The sequence below is a fragment of the Papaver somniferum genome, chromosome 3, assembly GCF_003573695.1.
Source record: "Papaver somniferum cultivar HN1 chromosome 3, ASM357369v1, whole genome shotgun sequence".
Taxonomy (NCBI): Eukaryota; Viridiplantae; Streptophyta; class Magnoliopsida; order Ranunculales; family Papaveraceae; genus Papaver; species Papaver somniferum.
In genome coordinates, this window is record NC_039360.1 from 171,085,008 (window position 1) to 171,109,370 (window position 24,363).

Here is a 24,363-nt window from a genome sequence, read left to right on the forward strand (position 1 = left end):
TTTGTTGGATTTTTTGGTACCACTTGGTTGTCTTTTTTCTTGCATTGTTGGCACTGGATCAATTTGTTCAATTTTATGTTGGTATGTAACTTATGGAGCACTTTTTTCTACACCACCTTGTTGACTTCCTTGTGGAGCACTATGTTCTACACCACCTTGTTCACTGCCTTGAGGAGAAGTTGGTTCTATACCTTGTTGAGTGGCTTGTTGAGCACTTGGTTGTACACCTTGTTCAGTGCCTTGTGGAGCAATTGGTTCTGCACCTTTTTGATAACTTGAATTTCTCTTGGCTCTCCTTTCTCTCCTAGCACTGGCTGATACTTTCTTACTCCCTTCTCGACGAGGCCCTAAGTCGCCTTTTTTGGGTACTTGCTTACTTCGACTTTTCCTAAACAACAAAATAAGGAACAAAGTTTATAAACCATACAATCGGAAGATAAAGTGCACAAATAAAATCCGAATGTAAACAATCGGAAGAAAAATTAAACTTTATGTTTCCGAATACACCACAATCGGTAAGCAAATCCATTTACTACCGTATATTCACTGGACTGAAGTTTAGTAAGCACTAAGTTGTTCATCCTATATAATCTGAAGTAATTAATAAAATTTGTTACCGAATAAAGTTTATCCCCAAATTTATTTTAGTTTCAAAATTTTACAATCGGAAGTATAGAACATTATATTCTCTTCCGAATATATACTGGCCCCAAAATGCGTTTTGCCTAAATCACAATTTTGAGAATTTTTTAAGATATACATATATTCGGTAGTAAGTGTATTTCCGCATAATGTGTCCCTACATAAAGATATTCGGAAGCCAACAAATTCATTAACCTACATATTATTACTATTTTGTACACATGAAGATATGGCCAACAATATTCGACAGATAACCAACAAATCTATCTCCAGAATACTGTCGATGTTCTTGAGAAATGAAGAACATGAATACATTCGGAAGTCAGTTAGCATGAATATCTTCCGAATCTGGGTAAATAACCAAAAACTATAGAAAAAAATTATCGATTTGTCGAGTTAAAGCGAAATAAACCCAAAAAAGATAGAATTTTACCTAATTGGGCCCATTTGAAGTTGTCGGAGTGTTTGACTACCTGATTCTCCACAACCAACTACATCCGCAGCTTCATCTTCTTCGCGTTCATTTTCAGCAACAATCTCTTTATTTCTTGTTAAAATTCCAATATTTGGATCGATACCACGAGGAACGTTTTTAGTTTTAGGTCTTGGTGTTCATTATCCTTACCCATTGTTTTATAAATGGATCAACGATGTTTTACTTTGGTGATTCACGACGACGATGAATTGAAAAAAAGGGGAATTTTTTCCCCTCCACAATCGGCAGTGAAGGGGAAGAGCAGAAGAAGAAGAAGAAGAACAATTGAAATGTATTGGAATGACCTTGATTTGGTTTTTATTTTCTTTTTACTGCAAGGACATTTAGGTAACTTCAGTGTCCTATAGGGTATAACTTAACTAGTGCCGTTGGCTGGGTATAAATTTTTGGCCCCTAATTTCTTTTGAGTGGCCCCTAAAAACGCAAGGTAAAACAGCCTGAGGTAGGCAGTTCAGAAAAGGAATCGTCCACTGTCCTTGCCGACAAAAAGTAACGAGATTTCCATCGTGAGTTTGAGAAAATAAACTTTCCACTACCTAGTCTATAGCCTAGTTAGCAATTCAGGGTACGGGGAGTTGTTCGGGACGGCATATATACGGGAATTATTCAGATTCGGATAGGTCGGATTCGGTCAAAAAGTCGGTCAACGATTCGTTGTTCTGGGAGTAGTTCGGATCGGATACGTACGTGTATAATTCGTTTTAAGAATTTGAGTTCGGTATCCAAAATTCGGGAATAATTAAATAATAAAATTGTAGGGAGGGGTGATGTAGTTTGGGTTAGAAATGTAGTTTGGGTTAGAAATGTAGTATATAGCAGATACCATCCAACAATTTGATCAAACATTGGTTGTCTCGGTGGTTTAGATGTAGATGAAAATAGCTGGACGTCATGTGTTCGATCCTCCTTAAGTGTTTTTGTGGAAAACCACACTATAACGAACTGAAATGGGCAGTTGGCCGGGAATGGGAGTTGGGCTTGAGAGTTTGCTGATTGGGCTTCTCTTAAAGTAAGGCGTATTAATACGCCGAATTACGGGCGCGAACAATTCGGGATCCCCATATAATCCGCGTACCTAGGACTGAGTTTGAAGTATTCGGCCGTATGATTCGTATTTGGCTAGTTCGTGTACGTACGTGAATAATACTAACTAGGGTCTATAGCTCCCTAAACCGTCTTTAATAAAAAGATAACACTGAACATATTAAAGTACCGAAAGAAAAGTATTAAAACCCCTTTTTTGGAGTGTAAACTTTTGATTTGGTCTTTTGTGGATCCAATTCGTTTCCATGTTTTCATTTTCATAGTTAGTGGAATTAAGAACCTCGAATATTTAGAGTCCTATTTCACCAGCCACCTTTCATCCTTAAGTTTTAACTTTCTGGAGAGAAATCCCAGTTCATATCGACTCTAAATACCGGACGCTTTTGAATGAACTTTCGACCTAACCAGGACTGGAAATGAGGCTCCACCGTTAGCATGTGCACAACTTGAACATATATATAGGGACTACTTCTCATACAATTTTCTAATAACTAACAAGCGTCAACTGATCAGGAGTACTTAACCTGAACAAATTTTCGTTTCCATAGGATTCAAGATGGTAGTTTGCTTGTGTTTTATGCTGAAATTTTGTTATTGCGGAGCAAGATTATTTTTGTTCGTTGAGCTTTATGAATGCCTTTTGTTTTGTAAACAGATCAGCAGCTTTGACAGTGCTAATGAGATGGGATTTGATAAGAAAAAGAACAAGATCGGCAACAAAAGCAGCAGCAACGACAAATTACCAATTTGTGCCGGACCATGGCCATCAAGTAGTAGTGCTACGAGACAAGAAGGTGACCTGTGGGATGATGGATTTCATACGACTGTTAAGCAATTAGTGGTTGTTCATGGAGCTGGTATCGATTCCGTCAAGTTTGAATAGTGGCACCTCATTCTGGTCTCAGAAACATGGAGGAAGTGGTGGTTTTAAAACTGACAAGGTCTTCTAAATTTGATGCAGTATCCGTTCTAAATTGACTCAATCCCTCGAGCTAAACTATATATCCTTGTTTATTTGGCAGATTGAACTCGATTTTCCAGGTGAATATTTGAAGTCAATCAGTGGGTATTATGGTAGTATTAATGACTGGAGTCCAGTGTTCATTCGGTCACTTACTATTGAAAGCAATCGAAAGAAGTATGGACCCTTCGGTAGTCAACAGGGAACACAATTTTTGTTTCCCGCAACCAGTATTGCGAGTAAGATAGTTGGATTCCACGGCCATTCTAGCTGGTATCTCACTTCTATTGGAGTGTATTTGAAGCCTGTTGATGATCAAGTAAACCAAAATATACCCCCCTCTAAAGCTCTGATGTCATCTCAACTAATAACGTCCCAAAATTTTGTTTCGGTACTCATGATCATACAAAGGGTTACAGTATTGTTCAAGGAAGTAGCAGCCACGTTCAGGATAACTTCAATAGTTCGTCTCAATACGAATCAAGCAATTATCTTTTAGGGCGAAGTTCCACTACAACTACTCCAACTAGTGTGCGAAAATCAAAGGTCATGGTAAAAGACTCTACGAAAATGACTTCGTTCGTTAATATTCTAGATGTATGCGTAATTTTTTAATTACACCATTACTGCAGACGCCAACATACTTGCAGAAAGGGTCGTCATCAAACTTGGAAGGTGTTGTCTCATACGGACCATGGGGTGGCAACGGTGGAAGTATGTTCGATGATGAAGTTTACACCGGTATCCGACAAGTTAACCTAACACGCAGCACTGCTCTGGTATCCATCGAAATCCTATATGATAGAAATGGACAACCAATATGGGGTAACAAGAACGGTAGCGCCGGGGGGAAAAACTTGGAAAAGGCGAGTTTTCCAATTTACATGTAGAAAACCTTCCTTATTCGTTATCACAGCCAAATTTATATTTGATGAATATTGCAGATAGTTTTTGATTACCCCTTGGAGTCCTTGACTCACATCACGGGCTTTTATGGGCCGTTGATGTTCGTGGGTCCTACCGTGATAAAATCCCTTACAACTGAAAGGAAGTATGGACCATTTGGCAATGAGCAAGGAACCGCCTTTTCTTCTTACATTCAAGATGGAATGGTTATTGGTTTTCATGGGAGAGGAGGATGGTTCATCGATAGTATTGGAGTTCATGTACTGAAAGGGAAGGTCTCTACAACACGGCGGTCACTTAATGTCCTATTTAACGCAAACACTCCCACAAGTCATCACAAGATAATTGACAAGAATCCTCATTCATTTAATAATCCACCCCTGGGAAATCAAGTACCAAACAATGAGGTGAGATTTCTCCTGTAATTTATTACAATTGTACTGGAATTAATTAACTTCCTGATGATTCTTAGGTTATTATCGTTAAAGAACCAGTGCCGCATGGGGAGGGGATGGAGGCAAAACATGGGATGATGGTGCATATACAGGAGTTAAGCAGATTCATTTAACAAAAAGAGAAGCCATTTTCTCCATACAGATCCAATATGACAGGGACGGGCGAACTGTTTGGTCTGCACGACATGGGGGTAGCAGATTCAAGGTAAATGATAACTCATTGCATTGCTCACTAATTTTAATTTGGTTAAACTACATTTATATATGTTTATTTCTTTGTAGATCAAGTTCCATTACCCAGACGAGCTCTTAACTTGTGTTACTGGTTACTACGGCGCTGTTGTTGGAGCCGAAACAGTGGAAGCGATCAAATCTCTTACATTTTATACCAGTAGGGGGAAGTATGGTCCATACGGGGTGGAAGCTGGTACGTTTTTTAGTTCGACAATGACTCAAGGGAAAGTGGTCGGCTTTCATGGACGTTGTAGTTCCTATTTGGATGCAATTGGAGTTCATATGCAGAATTGGTTGGGAAATTATCAAAAACCTTCGAAATCGATCTTTTCCAAAATCTTTAAATGATACTCCCTCTGTTCTTTTTTAATAGGCCAGTTTTTATAAATAAAAGTTTCAAAAAATAGTCCAGTTTCTTAATTGGGAAAGTCAAATGTTATTTTATTTTTTGGGACCACTTTTCTCTTAACTTCTTTTGATGACAAGTGTCATGTGGACCACTTCACTTTACTTCTTTTGCTAACAAGTGTCATGGGGACCATTTCACTTCACTTCTTTTATTGACAAGTGTCATGAGGACCACTTTCAATGATTAATTCTCTTAATTTCCTTAAATTTCGCTAAAAACAAAACTGACCTATTAAAAAAGAACGGAGGGAGTAATAAATTTCCATCCCCATGAGACCTGATAGAAAGAGAAATACTAGCATATAATAAATTTATCTACACCTTGTACATTAGTATATATTACGTATCAAGCTGTTATTTTTAAGGTTTATTTGTCTTTTTGTACTCAGATTTTGACTTCCGAGTACTTTTTGTACTCAGAATTTTAAGGTGTGTTTATCTACACCTTCTGAGCCAATGCTGACTCAGTTAAATGTTGACTTCTGTTTGATAGTTATTAAAAAAATAATAAAATCTAATTATTGTTATACCTTTTCACTTTACCTAAAAAGTATTTTCAAGGTCCTAAATCATTTTCTACTTCATCTTCTTCCGCCTCCATAAACACTACAACTCTGTAATACCCATGAACCAAAATTTTAATTGAAAGGGCAGCTCCCTCAGATCAAACCAATTTCTCTTTTTCTCTGCATAACCCCATGAACAAATTCAACCAATCTGCACAACTCTACAAACAGATTCAAACCAAAACCTTATTGATGAAGCAGCTACCCAAAATCTTATTAACTTCTCCCCCAAATCCCATCAATTCATCTTCCTCTCTGCATAACCCCATGAAAAGATTTAATTAAAACTCGATCGAAGAAGCATCTCCCCCAAATCCAATCAATCTCTCTTAGAAAACCCTTTTAATTGTTTCCACTACCATAATTACATCTCCCCCAATACGATATTTGTTTCTAATACTAGCCTACTTCTATCAAACCCAAACTCAAAATATTTATCATTCTTTCAAAACATTTAAAGCAACACGTTCTTCTTCTCCAATTTCGATCAATTACAAGTAAGAAGAGGAAAAAAAAAACCAAATATAAAAAGAGTAATTCAAGGAGATGGTGATGAGAAGATTACAAAATAAAGAATTGAAGTGTTGTTGTTGTGTATTCGATTCATATAGGTATGAATCTGATAAGAATTGAATGAAGAAAAGAAAAGAGATGTGGTTCTTATTCAAGTAATTCGGTACGGTGATAATGAGATATAATGGGAGAAGAATGAAGGGGTTGAGCTGTTGTTGAGAAATTGATATAGGAATTAAAGACTAGGGTTGAACTCAAAAAAAATCGAAGTTAGGATTTGAAGAATTTGCTTCAGTGGACATGATGTTCTATGTCGTACAGTTAAGTATGGTGTTGTTTTCGTTGATGAACACCAGAGATGTTGGTGTATTCTAAAGATATTAATGATCGGAGAAACATGGATTAAATCGGTGTTGTATTGATGTGTTGCAGGTGTATAAGAGATTGGAACTTGGAACTGAAGTACATTTGTATTTGGACCTTAGGGGCGGCAAGGAATGGTAGAGGGGCGGCAAACCAAATAAGACAAAAAGGGTCATTAGGTGGTAATTCAAGTGCTTCTTATCAAATAAAATATGGAAATGACCAATTAATCCTTATTGTTAATAATCAAGATTAGTGATTGATAATCAAGTTTAGTGTTTGATAATCAAGATTAGTGTGATAACTAATTTTCACTTATAATAACTCTAAAATCGGATTTTTAGAGTAATGAAAATTATAAAAAAAAGTTTAGAGGAGAGAAAAAAAAAACTTATGTGATATTTGTGAAACCCTAGATTTTAACCAAAATGACCAGGTATACTTCTAAACTAGTTCCCATTAGTTTTTTGTTGCTCAAAATTCTCTAAATTACGTAAAAATATCAAACTTTTAAAATTTTCAGAAGAACATACGGTTGGAATTGAGATCATTACCAACCGTACCTAGTGGTTACGGTTGCAAAAGTATCAGTTACCAACCGTATGTTCTTCAATTTTGGGGAAAACCCAAACGTAGTACCGGTTACGGTTGGTTGAGAATTTTCGATACCAACCGTATGTTGTCCTATAACGCAGGTACGGTTGGTAACGATAAAAACTTAGCTACCGAACCTCGGGTACGATTGGTAATGTGCTTTGAGTTACCAGCCCAACATAACAACTTCAAACATACACAGGACAATATACGGTTGGTAATGTGCTTTAAGTTACCAACCGGACCCAGGTACGGTTGATAATATGCTTTAAGTTACCAACCGGACCCAGGTACGGTTGGTAATGTGCTTTGAGTTACCAGCCGTGCCTAAACCTAATTCTCAATTTTTTCAAGGTACGGTTCGTATTTGGGTTGACAGCAACCGTATGTTTTTCAAAATTTGCAGGTACGGTTGGTATGTGGGTTATTTGCAACCGAACCTCACATGCAAAATTCATTTTCCAGTTTCAATTTCGATCCAAAACCCTAATTTTTCATACAAAACTAACTTAAATCAAACACAATAGACTAAACCCTAACTGGGTGGAGAGGAGGAGAAGAAGATAAAGTAAAGTTTTAATGGTGGTGGGGAGGAGGAGAAGAAGATGAAGTAAAGTTGGAAAAGATATTGTTTTGATTTTCAGTTTGAATTGGGTTAATAATGGGGAAGGACAATTCAGTCTTTTCAACCACAAAAGCAAGGGTAAATTAGTCCATTTGAGTTGAAAAGGATAATCTAGTCAATTAACAACTCCCATAGGACACCCCCTAACCAATTAGAGGAACATTGCTATCACCTTGCCGCCCCTCTACCATTCCTTGCCGCCCCTATACCAAGGTTGTTGTATTTGGCAGATGAGAGGTCAAGAATAGCCACGGAAATGAGCGGATGATGATGTTGTGAGTTTTGTAGTTGTATGCAAATGGAACAAGAAAAAAAAAATTGATGCTACAAATATTTCTTATGGATAAAAGTTGCTAACGAACTACGGAGGGCGAAGAGTATATTTTAAATCATGACCTTGGATTCAAGGGTACACTTAACTCATATAATAAATTTAACTAAAATCAGGCCAATAATGATCAATGAAAATCAATGTTGATCTTTAGACCATACGTAAATACCGGATAAATTATAAGGACACTCAAGCTCGTCAATACTATTAGACCGGTCAAGTGACGAATTAGCGGATAATATTCTGATTAGTTTAATACAAAGGTTAACTAATAGGATTTAATCTAACAACAATCTGGATATGAAACTAGTGTCACTGAATATATCTCGAAAATTTATACGAAATAGATTGTTGGCATGCATCATTCGAACACCGGGTGAAGATAATTCATCAATTTTCTTTCGGACGGTAAAATAGTAATTTGATTTTTACCCTTGTGGCTGCACGTGTCGAAGCGAGTGGGTGTCTCATCACCTTGGTCGGCCTTATCTTCAGATGGAGACGATAACTCTCGTTTCTCTTCATTCTTTTTATTTCTTATCTCTTTCCTTCTTCTTTTTCTGTTCTTTTACTCTGCAAATTCGAGAGATCAGTTGAGTTATTTATGAACAGTAGAGGGTGAAACAGATCATGGTTAGCTATTAGTGATGTTGTTGTTGTCCGTTGATGATCCATACTCGAAGGAGAAAGTGAAATAGAAGTTAGGGTTTCTGAGGTTGAAGTTCTTGAAGAATCGATGATGATATGGTACTGTTGAAGGATAAGTAACAATTGGGTTGTGGTTTAATTGGAACCTTGAAGTTGTTTCAGTGACGAATCAGTGATGAATCGAGTAATTAGGGTTTCGGAATTTAGTTCCGAGAATTCGATTAAGGACTGATAAGAAAGTTAAAAGGCGGGTTTGGCCAATTTGAGGATCTGGTTGGTGCTGTGAACTCGAATTAGGAAAAGAAAATTAAGAATTGATTTAGGGTTTCAAATAGATTTGGATTTAGGGATCATGAATTGAACTGCAATTGGAGAAGAATAGTTTGAAGTCAAGGGTCTGAGGTATTTTCTTTGTCGTAAATTAAGTTTGATTGAATTTCATTCATTTTGAGTTATCGAACTTGGATAATTGTTGTATGTGTTTTGAATTGAAGTTTTATATGGATTGAAGTTCTTGTGGATGGTTGATAGTAGTGAGGAGAACTGGAAAATAATTGTGTTGTTTGAATTGGAGTTTAGTGTGCTAGAAATGGGAGTTGTTATATGTTTGAATGGATAAATGGTAGTGATTCTGTTAATTTGCAGTTGAAGAATATGAATCTAGTATGGTGAGTTGTATCTGAATTGAAGTAAATTGAACTAAAACAGCTAATGAGATGGTTGCAGTTTGTAGAATTTGATTGTACATATGGATTCTTAGTAATAAGTTTGGTAATGCTGAGATGGTGGTATGCAGTGACAATGGAGTTGAAACGAGTTGTGATATTGATTGCAGATTGTGTAGGAAGGATTGAAATGAGTTAGAATGGATGTGATTTCAGTGAAGATATGAATGAACTGAGGTTAGTGTTTATGGAACAAATGATGGTGGTGATATTGTTGTTGTGGTTTTGTGGAGTGCAGGGAAGAGCTCATATTGGTTCTAGGATTTACAGTGCTTGAGTTGTATTTGGTGAAGCTTGTATTAAAGCACAGGGAGAAGATGTAGATGAATGTATTAGGTGAGATTTGGAATGATGGATTAGATGTTTGTATGGAGTTAAACCTCTCTTGTAGAAGCTTGGAAAAGCTGCATTTGCATGTAGGCTCTATTGTGATTAAGAAATAATCTTGTAGTTATTTTGTAGAATTGAATTGTAATAGAGTTTTGGATTTGTGTTATATGTTACTGCTACACCATTATGGTGCATCTCAAGTTTTGGCTTGTGCAATAGCCATGGCAAGATTGCATTCAGTTAAGCTGATTGTATCTGTTTTAGCTCCCAGTCAGTTTGTCTGACTCGTCTGACTCAGTTTGTATGACTCGGTTAACTCTAAATGATCCGACCTTTACCCGATTTGACTCAGTGGACCATTTGACCAGGACCTTGACTTGAACGTTGACTGTTAGTTGACCCTTGACCGTAAGTCACTGTTAGTTGACTTTGGTGGACTTGGCTTAGGGCAGTTTTCTTAATTAGATGAATTGGAACCTTATGGTCCTACTTTGACTTTGGTTTCTTCTACCAAGTTGTGGATGTTCATAAGACTTAGTTAATGGGCTTAGAATCATTAGTTAGACTTGTACGAGCCATGTATGAGTCTTTTGGTTAATCTCTGAGATTACTTGTGTGATTAACAGTTAGTTATTAACAACGATCGATTCAAAGGACGAACCAGTGGATCGTGGATCTCGAGGTAGGCGTGGCTTGTCATCAAAAGAGGTGGGAATACTTTTAACTCTTTGGAAACCATTGTTGTTTCTTTTACAAAGGTTTATGTTTAACAAACTCATGCATTGTCTGTTTGTATACTTCACACATTGTTTAGTTTGTATTATGATTGTTCCGTTGATTCTTTGAATCTTTTCATGAAATGGAAAATAATTGTAATGTTTGTCTTCATTATGAATTGTTATGGGAAATGAGAATTTCCACATGTGGTATATAGGATACGCTCCTTCATTTAAATCTACATGAATTCAGCATTTATGCTTATTAGGTGTGGAAAAACCCGGCATCAATATAGCTATGTAGGTGTGGAAAAAATCCAGCATCACTAATATATATTGTTCAAAGAAGGAGTTTGTCCATATACATTGTTTGTGCATTTCCGGTGACTTAGTCACTTTGATGTTTGGGAAAACATGTATTGTTTTCCAAATCTTGCTCATGATTTCTTTAAAGTTAAATTTTTTTCCTGCTGAGCACCCCTTTTAGGGATGATGTGCTCACCCATTCCCACTTTCAGTTTTCAGAGACAGATCAGAGTTGCGCAGCGAAAGCTTCGATGAGAGAACTCCGTTAATTAGTTAATTTCTGCTATGTTTATTATCTTATTCCATTTGCAAATCAAATGACTATTGTATATGTATCATTTGAGAGAAGTTCTTATATATATATATATATATATATACAAGTTTTGTGAAAGATTTCTTGATTGAAAGCATAAGTATTTGATTTAGATTCGTAATGCCCCTTTATTTAGCTGATCTCTTGGATTAGTCAGCTGCTAGTTTAGGGGGCGCTACACAAATATTAGACCAAAGCCAGTTTTTGGTTAAATCTTGGGTACTAAAAACCAATTAACTCAATTTTTAATATATATATATATATATATATATATATATTCATTTTGTTGAAATAAATAAATATATTTTCATATGTATTTTCCGGTATCGCATAATGTAACTAAACATATCTTGGTTTACATGATTAGACCAAGCACTGTTAGTAGGCAAAGACTATAAAGCATCACTTGGCTTTAATGTAGCAAATTCGTTTGGTTTAGCTAAAGAATGGAAAAAATCTGTTCTTCCTTCCTTCGTTTTTTTTTTTTTTTGCCAACACGAAAACTGCCATTTTAGACGGATACTGAGCTTCCGTATCTAATCTTCATTTTTAACCTACTTTTACTCATAATATTTTTCTTTTAACTCTTTTTATTTACTAAACATCGCCCTTTCTCTATTATATCTCCTTGTTTTTCTTATGAATATCTTTCAACCCGTAACAAATATTTACCAACATCAACCAGATAAAAATTTGATTTTTATTTTATTTTTTTACTGAAACTCATTTTTTGTATTGCACTATTTTGCATGGAGACTCATTTTCCGTCTCTATAGGCTAAGCGATGGAAGACTCCCATAGTGAGATGCACTTTCACTCTCATTTCGCTTTGCTACATTTAAGTCATAGCCAAACAAAACAACCAATCATTATGTTTGGTGTTGATACTCTAAAAATAACTACACAAGAATTGAAAACGCGTGGGGTACCAAAATACACCACCACTTTTTTTTAGGCAATCTGTATGGACAAACTCAATACAACTCCGAGAGTTAAATTGAATCAGGGAATAGTATCTTAGAGTTATATCTCTATCTCTTGCGATTATAACGTTTACAGAATTGAGTCCGTGAACCTAATTACAAAGATATAACTTGGACGGTAGATGCAAACAAGTTGTATCCAACAAACTAGGTAGGATGTATCTATTATGATTGATCAACACACAATCTGGGATATTTCAGTTATAAGGATAAACAATATATTATGTAAAAAGAAATAACATTGATACCATAAATTTTGTTAACGAGGAAACTGCAAATGCAGAAAAACCTCGAGACCTAGTCCAGATTAAACAAGTCGGAACAGACACTGGCCTACTACCAATTAACTTCAGACCGGAATGTAGTTGAGACATAAAAGGTACCCACCGATTAAGGTACAATTGTACTCCTTACACCTCTTGAATCTCAGCAGAACTCCGCGCAATTGATTCCCTTATATGACGTCATATCAACTAATAGTTGCTCCAACTCAATTGAAGTCTTTAAACCAAATCTGCCTCCCCCATATTATGCCTATATAATTTATTTCCTGATTACAATCGAAACGTATGATCAAAATCAAACGTAGAATCAAGGTGATGGAAATCGATAGCAATTTGACAAAGTTTAGCTATCATAAAAATCCGGACTTATACAACCGAAGTGCAACCTAGATTATTATGCACCTCACAAGTATAAAACTCATGGAATCAACAAAGTTTGATACGAAGGAAACTTTGATGATTTCTATCTATCTTGAACGTTGGAGAAAGATCTACAAACAATCATGATCAGGATACTCAAGTTATCAAGGAAAGATAATTGGACCTGGCTTCACGAATCCCAAAAAAGAATTTGTAGTCGCTAAACCCTAAAAGGTTTTCTGGAGAGGACGACTCTTGATACAACTAGGACACACCAAAAAGTAGTGTCGGGATTCAAAAATCCGAGTTATTTGGAGTTCCCCTTTTATAGACAGCCAAGCATAGGTTGTTCTAGGTTTAAGCTAAGATAGGTTTGGAACCAAGCAAAAAATATCCACCACTACATGAATCTTTGATTCTGATTTACATAAGCAAGTTATACACTCTTGTTAGGTGAGAACGTAACCGAATCGTGTACAAATATTATGTTCAACATGGTTAGCTGAAACTAGCCGGTTTCAACTTAAAATCTTAATCTTCATTTTCATGAACACATAAGACATTAACTATGAGTCACAACATGTGATAAAATAAGTCTAGTGTTTATAAAGAATTAATCAAACACTAATTATCTCGCAGAAATAATTTAAACACGCTTGAGAATATAATCGACATGGTTAGTAGGTGTACAATATATATATATATATATATATATTCGTGAGTCGGTTAAGTCACAGTGCGCATACTTGTTTGGAAATTTTAAACCAAAACCAAGTTCCGGAGTTCACATAATTTTTTCTGGTTTGCGTACCGGTTAGCAAACTTTCTACCAAACCTAATACCGGAGTTCACATAAATTTTAAGGTTTGCGTACCAGTTTGGATAATGGTTTTGCTTGCCGGTTTGGAAACCCTACCGAGTTCCGAAACACATAACTGTTTAAGTTTGAGTACCGGTTTGGATACTCACCACGGTTCCGTAACCACAATTCAAGAATATTTTGCATACGAATATGCATGCCGATCAGGTTCATGAGTCACACAGAATTTTATATGGTATACATAAGAATATGCGTACGACTAATCCGTAACTCTATATATATATAGATACTCCGCTACGTGTATGAGCACATGTAATATGGGTTCAGACATATAACATTTTTCCCAGTAAAATTGATACCACTTTTTTGTATCCAAATCAATAGTAGTTTTATATTTCTCTAAATCGATTTGAAACATTCCTGAATAACATCAATGACACATATCACTGTTCCAGGTTATTTCTGAATGATAAACTTGAATCATGATTTTGATTCCGAACAGTAAATTGTCCTTAACCGAAATTCATCAAGTATGAATAAATATTCATTAAGCTTAGACATTATATTTCGAGAAATTATCAAGATAAACTTGACTCGAAATTCGTGTCTATGCATACTAGTCTAACTAGTTATGCGACATCGTCTCAGATGATAGAAAAGTGAATATAACTTGAGATATAGGTGGTTCAGTCCTCACTTACCTTTTGTTGATGAATTTCTCCAAAAGCTTCGGTTGATCTTCGCCTTCAAACGGTAAAACACAACGATGACTGTCGTGATCCTCTGTTTCTCAAATACATTCCTATACTAGTCCGAGAGTTAACTAATTGTAGACTAGAAATCAATATACAGTTTTGATAACTAAATTTGACAACAAGCTTGAGATAGAAATACTTGTGGATAAGAAAATAAAGCTTCGACAACTTCTTGAATCCAACATGTCTTTATTTCCTTGGCATCTTCAACTCCTTGAACTCTTCGTATTTCAAGCTCTAATGATTTTGAACGTGTTCAACTCAGCATCGTTGTTGTTGAAGAACCGGTTCCATGGCGCTAACAACTTTAGAAAACAAATGTTTTCAATCGTCGTTATACAAAAACATAATATTATTCTAGTGAATGTGATCTTTTTCCTATCCTCTGTTTCTTCGGATGATGTGATAGGTCAATCATTTGTTTCATTGGTTCCAAAGGTGGTAGCGAGTAGAGGGTTCGGGAGAAACGGGATATGCCAGATTGCCTTCTTGGCATAGAAAAACTCTTTATTTGTTCGTAATCGAAGTGATATGCTGCTATCAATCAGAATAAGCCACCTAAAACCACTTTCTCCAAATTTCAATTGTATCTCAACTCTGAAGTAATACTACGGTGATATGTTTCTACTCCTTAATTAATACTTACATCTTTTGCATATTAGGTAAAACCTATAGATTACTGATTCACTCCCCCTTACATAGTGATCCGCAAACCATATGTATGCAGTATGAAACTACTAAATAATTATCCCCCTTTTTGTCAATAATTAGAAAAGGTACGAAAATCGCGGGATCGTAATGAATGCAATCAAAAGCTATGTCATGTCTTAAGGAAGTTTTGATATTCCACATTATAAAATAATTAAAATGCAACTCCTCATATCAACTTTTTTAGATGATATCATATAGTAAGAAAATACTTAGCCCTCATTTAGGATATTCAAAAGATACAATCGTCCACAATTTAGTTCCACAACTGAACTTCCTACAAACTTATTGCAATTAAGCACAAGCCAAGTGTACTTGACAATAATGCACGAACGAGCATCCGAATCACGAACGATCATTCAAAAATATGGACGAACGAAGAACTTATGAAGGAAAGAAATATTAAATAAAATAAACAAGAGGCGTGGGACTGGGACCACTGGTCGGCCGGTCATGCCTCGTGGACGGTCCCACTTTCGGTTATTTTATTTTATCCTAATTTATTATTTCCCTCATCTCATGAAGACTCATGCATTTGAGAAAACTCCCTCGTTAGAGCGAAACTCTTAGTTTCTATATACTTTCATCAAACGAAAATAGGGAAGGGTGTCACGAGGCCGGTCCACCTAGCCTTTCGGCCATGCCCTAGCTGTGGACGGTCCTTCACCTTGAAATCCCTTATTTTCTCATATTATTATTTCCTTCATGTCATGGAACTCCATCGTTAGAGCGAAAACCCTGGTTTTTCAATATTTTCTCAAATATTGCTCTGAAAAAGCCAAAAAGTCAAGTGGTCACATGACAGACTAGGATTCTCATGTCAAAAATTAAATTATTATTATTTTAATATTCTCAAAATATCGGTCTCATGAGCAAATTCTACTTGCTCATTCGAGCAAAATTGAGAGTTTCAGTCAAGATCAAACTCTTCTGAAAATCCAAAATATTGCTCAAACGTGTACCGGAAAATACCAAAACTCTCATGACTGAGACACATGAAGTATGTTGACACGGGTCTGCCACCTTGACCGACCAAGGTCGGCCCTTAGGCTTAGAAGGATCCGGTCCCATACTCTTTCATAATTTTGACCTAATCATCTCTCAGAAGTTCATATTGGGTATAAACTCTCTCCAACCAACTTAGGATTTTCTAAATCGACCATCAGATGGTCCCACGACCACCCATGGACGGTTCCATAACCCATTGGTAGGTCCCTCATCTCTCCATAACTAGGTTTTACTACCTAACGCCCGCACATGCATTATTCTAATAAATGATTAAACCATCATTTGATCATTCGTTCACCAACTGGTCAACAAAGGACTTTGGTGCATGCTCACTCGATCACTTGGGCGCTACATGGTTGGACATCATCCCATGTAACCGGTCCCTCCTTCACTACTGACTTATTTTCAGTAAATCATCAACTGATTAATCGATCAAAATTAGGGTTTCGAACAAACGCTCTACAAATCATAATTCTGAGCAAGTTCAAACACTAATAATTTTATGTTGATTCAGCAATCAACATATGGATTAATTACACAATATTTGTTCCAGCTACCAGTATTTTAATTAATATTTTATTTGGTCATGCTACCAATAGTTCATCGAATGAGCAATATTTTCTCAGACGCTCGAATATTGATTCAACTATCAATATTCGGTAATTTATCGAATGAGCAATATTTGCTCAAATGCTCGAATATTGAGTCAAATATCAATATTCAATAATCAAATAGGTAACATTTGCTCAGATGATCGAATATTGATCCATCTTCAATATTCAACAATTCATCATACAAACAATATAATTTTCTCAGACTATCAATATTCATTATGTTGACTCAACTATCAATATCATTCATTCGAGAACTATACGTCCCAGCAGACATGTTCAATTCATGATTCCAAGTGCATTCAACAATCATGCTCAGCGGAACAATACTTAGACTCATCGTCTAATCAATTCAATGACTGACTAATAAAATACACGTTTGCCTCTCAGACTCCACGTTCATGATCTATAGTGATATTTGTTCACATGTATAAATTTTGTAAGTCCTTTAAATGCTTAGGATTTTAGTCTGGCGGCCTATGACATGTGTGTTCATCCACGATGAGAAATGTGAGTAAGTCGTGCAAACAGTTGAGGGTGCTAGCAAAGTAGTTGGTAGACAATCAACCAAGACTCTGCATGACTTGGAACTGGTTAACCCACGATTTTCCACGTTCCCACTCTTTCACTCGAGCAACCGTCACACTTAATGAAGATAAATGTGTCTACTATTCTGGCAATATAAATAAGTTTCTGAATCCACGATTGAAAACAGAAGAATTCTGATCCGAGCAATCACTCTCAAGAATTTAATCAATCGACCAGAACTTACTCGAACTTAATAGTTCATAGAAAACTTGCAGAAACCTTAAACACATTCACAATCCTTGATCATAAATGATCTCACACACTTCTTAGATTTCCTCCGACAGATCAACCCTCTTTCCTCTCGAAGAACTCCCATGCAGTGCATCTGTTTGAGGTTAGGCAGTTTGCTCGGTTGAGGAGCCTTCATCCACACGGTCGTCTCTCCATTCCCTAAAACACTGCAAATTTTCTTTCCTCATCTACACCTGCACAAATAAAATTGATTCCACTTATGATCCAAAACACACAAAGGGGAGTTTTTTAACAATGGATGATCACAAGTATATTGTCATATCTAAAAAAAGATCTGAACCACCATCAATTCTTAATCTAGTTTGAGTGACCTTATATCAGAAGAGAATGCTCTCAAGAATAGTCAAACTAGGTGCAATCAAGATCTAACCACCATTAGTCAATCAAATTAATAATTGAATATTAAAAATAATGTAAAATTTTAATTTCCTGTGTCATGATAAGTTTGTTAGAGGAATAAACTTCACTATTTATAGACCAAGGTATTTTTAACACCAAGAAATTTCCATAACCTAAAATATTCCAAAGATATGCAATAAACACCTATTTTCGGTTTTGTACGATTTCAACTAATATCCAACTAATATACTGAATCCCTCATGGATGACAACTCAGTATTATCTAGCATACAAGTATACTTTACTAATATAGCTTCCAAATATATATTTCACTTGCTAAAAAAAATAAAGCATATAAATTCAAAAATCTTCACAAAAAGATTCTCAAACATTTCTGTTTGGGATCTCACCTTGAGTATCAATGAATATCTTTTAACAATAAAATATAAGATTTTATATGTGTTCAAATTACTCACTATGTCGACATCTTCAACTTTTCTGAATAGGAAACCTATATTTCAAATATCACATAGAGAATACGTGATACCGTAAATATAACTTTGTTATGAGGATCTGTCCTGCTAGAGATCCCCAATAGAATCGTCATGCTATAGATCCTAAATATGTAGGGATCGATCATGCTATAGATCCCTAATGGGGATCAGTTCTACTATAGATCCCCAATAAGGATCGGACCACCAATCTCATTGATTCATTTCAACTACGAAACAAGTTTTGCAAGTTCATGTAGTTAAATATAGTTTTCTGGGTATAGAATCAATCCTAAGTTCATTACACAATCTAGTAACAAAAAAGATGGTGTCTATGTCGCAATTACAAATTTCAAAAGATAAGTGTCATACTTCGTAATTCAATATACCAAAGTTGTAAAGCAACTTATGTATTCTTCCTTGACACTTTGATCATAATAAAATGATCAAGTCTCTAATACTAAAGTTATATATTCGAAGTTATATATATATATATATATATATATATATATATATAACTTTGAATGTTATTTATTCAATGTAAATGACTTGAAAGTAACGTAGATAGAAATATAAACAAGTCAAGTCTTGTATTACTAACCTTGAGCAGGAGGATTATGTGTTCGTTTTTGTCGAAACGTCTTCGGATTCTCCAGACTTCAGAGTTATACTTATATGTCTCAACATTTCTAGACTTCCTAGTCCAACCTAACGAAGTTGTCTCTAGTAATCTAATCAAGCGACCTTGAATTTTGGAACTAAAATATGACAACTAACCTTGACATACCAATGCCTGGTGGGTTCAACCCTCTAACATAAGGAAATCTAAACTCAATTATCAAATCAGTATAATTGATTAACTGCATCCCGGAGAATCTTATTGATTTGGGTAAAAATACCTAATATCAAAAAAGATTCACTGGATGTCATATTTGAACTCTCACATGTTGATTGTTAACTTATGTAGTACAAGTAAATGTCAAACTCAGCTCCAAGAAGAGTGTTACCTCCTCGACTTGGTGCAATATCACCAGGGAGAACAGCTACAGCCGAGGTGCTACCTCAATACAGTACACCTCAAGTACTAATGACACCTTCAGGTCAGTCCAAAACCTCAGCTGAACCTCGACCTTAACCATATAGTTCTCAAGGTGCAATACCAGTCACACAATCCACATGTTAGGCCCAAATGGTCAACCATTAGTAGTTTTGTGGGGAAAGCTAGAGCAATGAGAAATCTCCCAAGAGCTTCACATCTGAACACTACACCAATGGTATAGATTCCACATGACATATATTCCAAAACTTAATGAATACGATTACCAACTTGACTAACAAAGTTAATCAGATGAATCCACCAACACTTAAGATGGCAGTACAAACACCTCAGCTATGCGGTCATCTTCAACTCTAAATTATTTCATCTACTTGGGACAAGCTTAATGAGTCATTCATAAGAGCATCTAAGGCAATGGTTTGAGAACCAATATTCATTAACGAACCAATATCTGTCAACTCCTATGATGCGCATCTCCGAACCTGGTCTGATTATCCCTAAAAACACCATCCATAATTCAGTGGATTCTAAATTGGAGAGAATGTTTAACGAACATGAAGATAGATTCCAGTTCTTAAACAATAATCCAAGGACTGACCCGACTTATACGTTCAAGGATGACAAAGTATCAAAGGAAACAAGGGAGAGTTTTTTCGCCGAAAAATTCTATCTCCCAAACTTTAAAGGATTTTGTGGGATATCGACCCAAACGATCATGTTTATCGTTATGAACAACATGTGGCGCTCTATATGGAAAACACGTACATCATGACACGATTTTTTCCAAACAGTTTGAAAGATGACGCTTTAGTATGGTCCAATGCTTTCCATTCAACTCAGTTCAAAACTTTCAAGATATCAAAATTTTGTTTATTCAAAACAACTCATATAATTGTTGATGGTGGATTTTCATTTAAGGATAAAATTGTAAAAGCCAAAATTATATGCTGACATCCTGCAAAGGATAAAGCCACTGATAAGTGATGAATACTTCTCCATTTTACTAATTCACCTAGAATGGAGCATGTGGCAACAATCCCGGTATTCTGTGAATTTATAGCATTATTAATTAATGCATGAACTAGCCTTGTATTTCCTGTGTTGTTCTCGAAGAACACTCATTATTAGTGCGGCATGACGACTAAGTGTTGCTCTCAGCAGAGTAACACGAATCTCTAAGTATTAATAGTGAGGCATGCACGAAATACCCGTACAGGCCACATCTCTCGGTGTTTTATACTAGCCCGATTGAGCATACATCTATCGGTGTGTTATACTAACACGATTGAGAATACATCTCTCATTGTGTTATACTAGCCCGATTGAGCATATTTGAATCTGAACTGTCCATATCAGTCTCTGAAACAATCACGACTATGCAAGTTTTCCGCATGATTTAACCAGCCTAGACGATCCTCAGCAGGAGCAGGCTACAACCTTAATGACCACCAACGGGCCCGCTTATGCCCTGGTCGGTCGAATACCTACCATGCCTCCCAAACTACCACCGAACACCATCCTGAAGTTGGATGTCTAGGCTAGTATGGAGCGGCTTGGAGGATTCGTACGAACAAATGCCGCCTACGGCGGTCTCAAATTCATCACTTTCATCCAACTTCACCGGCATGGTTGGACGGCGTATATCATCCCATGGCCGGTTGGAAAAGCGCTGTTATGCACACCGGCGGTCCCCCTTCATGCCTGCATAACCGATCCTCCCCTGACCTAGCCACATAATCACGTACGTTTGCCCTAAGTTCGGTCGGCGTGAGGTTTAAAGGGTCGCAGGAAATTCCACTAAAGGTCTTAAATTGATCACGACCATCCAACTTCACCGACATTATTGGATGGATTAGATCGCAAACACAACCCTCATGCAGGTATTGGCATGATCACCACTGGCCAATATGGGACCCACATGGTCGGTATCCCCAAAAGAGGAGCGTATCTTGTCAATTCGTCCAACTAAAATAGCGTGGACATTAAACCCTAATTAGGGTTTGCGGCATATCACATGTGTCTCAAATCAGTCACGACCATCCATCTTCGCAGGAATAGATGGAGGGTGTAGATGTAGATTCAAGGGGTCCCAAGCATGTCAATACAATCATCGTGGGACCGTCTACATGTGTGACCAATCGGCCAAGGCCGACCATGGCTAGGCGCCTCGATTCTTGCGCCCAAACTAGGCATGGTCGCGGGGTTTTGTGTTGCAAACTGATCTCGACCACTCAACTTTGCCGAACAAATTGAGTGGCTTAGATCGCATCTCCATGGGACAGTGAGGTACGGACGTGTACACCTGCACGCCTTCTACACGCATGACCGATCGGTCCTGCCAGAAACGTGCCCCATGCTTGGATTCGACCAAGCTAAAGGTTGTTGTTTGAGCACCTCCTAAACCCTAATCCGACGGTCGTATATGTGGGTCGCAAGTCATCTCTTCCGTCCAACTTCGCCAGCCTGGACGGACAGCTTAAGACAGGAGTTAGGAGACCAGTCAGGCATCACCAGGATCACCGTCCGCCACTCTTCCACGCGGAGTGATCGGCCAAGTCAGGACTTACCTATACATCCTCCAAACGGTCATTCGAAGATGGCTGGACGTGATGCTATTTTAAGACGCTTAATTCGTGACTTACTCCATTAAGCCTTAAACCAGCTATGCTTCATACATGTTGAATATATTCAATGCATTACATGCATATAATACACACGATATTTCATAAATATCAACTTCCTAAATAACTTAGTTATTTAATCTAGCATCACATGCTACCTTTTGTGGATCCCACGATCCACACACTCGAGATATCAAACATGTCACAAAATGGGGGATACATACTGGGGTATTCGTCTGGCGGTTTACAGCGTGCAGCGCACAACGCTCCATCACAAGAACGTGTCAGGAAGTCATGGACGGTTAGTGATGACAGGAGAAGTCGGCAAGAATGATCGTGTGGCACTAACACATGACTCCATTACTCCATCACTCAAATTCCTCCACTTCACACGAGATACGAGGGTTAGGCTCAATGAGTTGTATAAATAGGTTCTCTTCCTTATTTCCAAGACAGGACAAGACAGAAAACCAAGTTTTGATACAATCGTATTCAAACACCAGAACTGATAGCTTACATTCTGCAAGCCAGTTCAGTTTTCTGATAAAAGTCATACACATCCAACACCATCACAATCTCAACACCTTCTTCACTTCTCTCCCTAAGATCAACCCCATCTCCTTCACTTTGTGACCGAAGCAAGTCTGGAACGACCATTTCTTGGTTTAAGCCAGAGTTGTAAAAATTGATTTCTCGAATCACAAAGCACTCTCGTGTAGTGCATTTTTTAGGGTTTAGATTCATTTCTCATCCACACACCCCAAATTACCGAAACCAGTAGAAATAGTTTTCACCCATAAACAATTTGCAACCACAGCGGGAGTTCAATCTCTCGGTTGTAAAGTCAATTCATTCGAAATCTGATTCAATTTTATCAATTTTGAAAGGGTAGATATTAGGACCAATTTAATCATCAATCCATTTCAAGATGGTAGAGCTCAGATCTGGATCAGCAATCAATTCTGATGGAGCTAGTATGGATAACACTCTGGTATCGATGTGTCTGTCAGTGGAGCTACTGTGATCAATAAATTCTCGTGGAGTCGTCTCTTCTACCACCAACGCCAGCGGAGCAGGAGATGTTCCATTGAGTGTAATGCCTCCTATCACCAGAGCCAGAGCGGCCGCGAATCCCAGCATATCCTCAAGTGTAACGCCTCCGGTGGTCACCAGAGCAACAACTCCACTCATTCATCAAGGCGAGGAGCCGGAGGGACAAGAGGAGAAGCATCTCCCATTTCCATCGCAAACTTGATGGAGAGGCAGGAAATTATTGCTAATATTCAAACGGATATGGCTGCAACTCATAAAGAGGTACTCACTTTCCTCAAAACTTTAACTGAACGAGTTCCACAAGATTCACGGAAACCCATGGAGCCAACAAGGTATGCCTTCAATACACCAGGAGCAAGCGTTTCCACTTGGACTCACATGAATGAAGAAACTCGTGTTGCTCCTGAGCGCCCAAGAGAAAGAGACCATCCATCCAACTTCATCACGCGTGAGGACCTGGAACGAATTCTCCAAAACCTAGGCAAATGAAATCTAACGGATGTGCACCAGCATCAGCGGTCGTATCCTCAAGATGTGCAACGAATTCCTCTTCCGAGAGGATACACCTCTCCTCAGTTCTCCCTCTACGATGGTACTTCATATCCAATTTGGGAGAGATGGTCAGTGCTTTATACAGAAAGTATTTCTTCGTATCCGAACAGATCACCTTTTCAGATCTGGAGAGAGTTTCTCAGCTGAACAGCGAGCATCCGAACGACTTCGTTAAGAGGTTCAGAACTCAAACACTAGATTGTCATGATCCGAACATCACTGAACGCCAATTGGTAGAGCTGTGCATTAACAGGGTGATACCCATATACCGCGCTCTATTAGAGAATCTGGGCTTTCAGACGTTCTCTGAACTCCATGAAGCTGCCAAGCGTTCAGCCGCAATTGCCCCAGCGTTGCTGGAAAGAACCAGGGTTGTTCGAAATGAAGATCCACGTGAGAGTCGAGGAAGCAGGCGTCTCACAAACAAGTAATACAAGATTGGTCCTTTTGTAAGCGTGGTAGGCGAAGGAGGAAAAAGGAAAGCTTCAGCCACAGAACAACAACCCAAGGGTACAGCTCCGACACACACTTCGTCTCGAAAGGGAGCGGGCAAGACTCCTGCACAAGACACTGAAGATACATTCTTCCCATTCCCCATGAATGAAGTAGTGGAACTCTTGGAAGCATGGATTCAATACGATGCTATCAAGCTGCCTCCTATCAGACGCCCGCCGACTGAGAAAGACATGGCGGACCCCAAGTACTG

The 24,363-nt window shown here is 37.5% G+C and overlaps 1 long non-coding RNA gene and 1 pseudogene across 1 annotated transcript; both read left to right on the forward strand.

The window, feature by feature from the left end:
- Nucleotides 1–2,503: 2,503 nt before the first annotated feature.
- Nucleotides 2,504–5,166, forward strand: LOC113360339 (annotated as a pseudogene).
- A 560-nt stretch (nucleotides 5,167–5,726) lies between these two features.
- On the forward strand, nucleotides 5,727–6,903 carry LOC113358017. The gene is made up of 2 exons (XR_003364104.1): nucleotides 5,727–6,545; nucleotides 6,658–6,903. It is a non-coding gene; the product is annotated as an uncharacterized LOC113358017 (long non-coding RNA).
- Nucleotides 6,904–24,363: the final 17,460 nt, after the last annotated feature.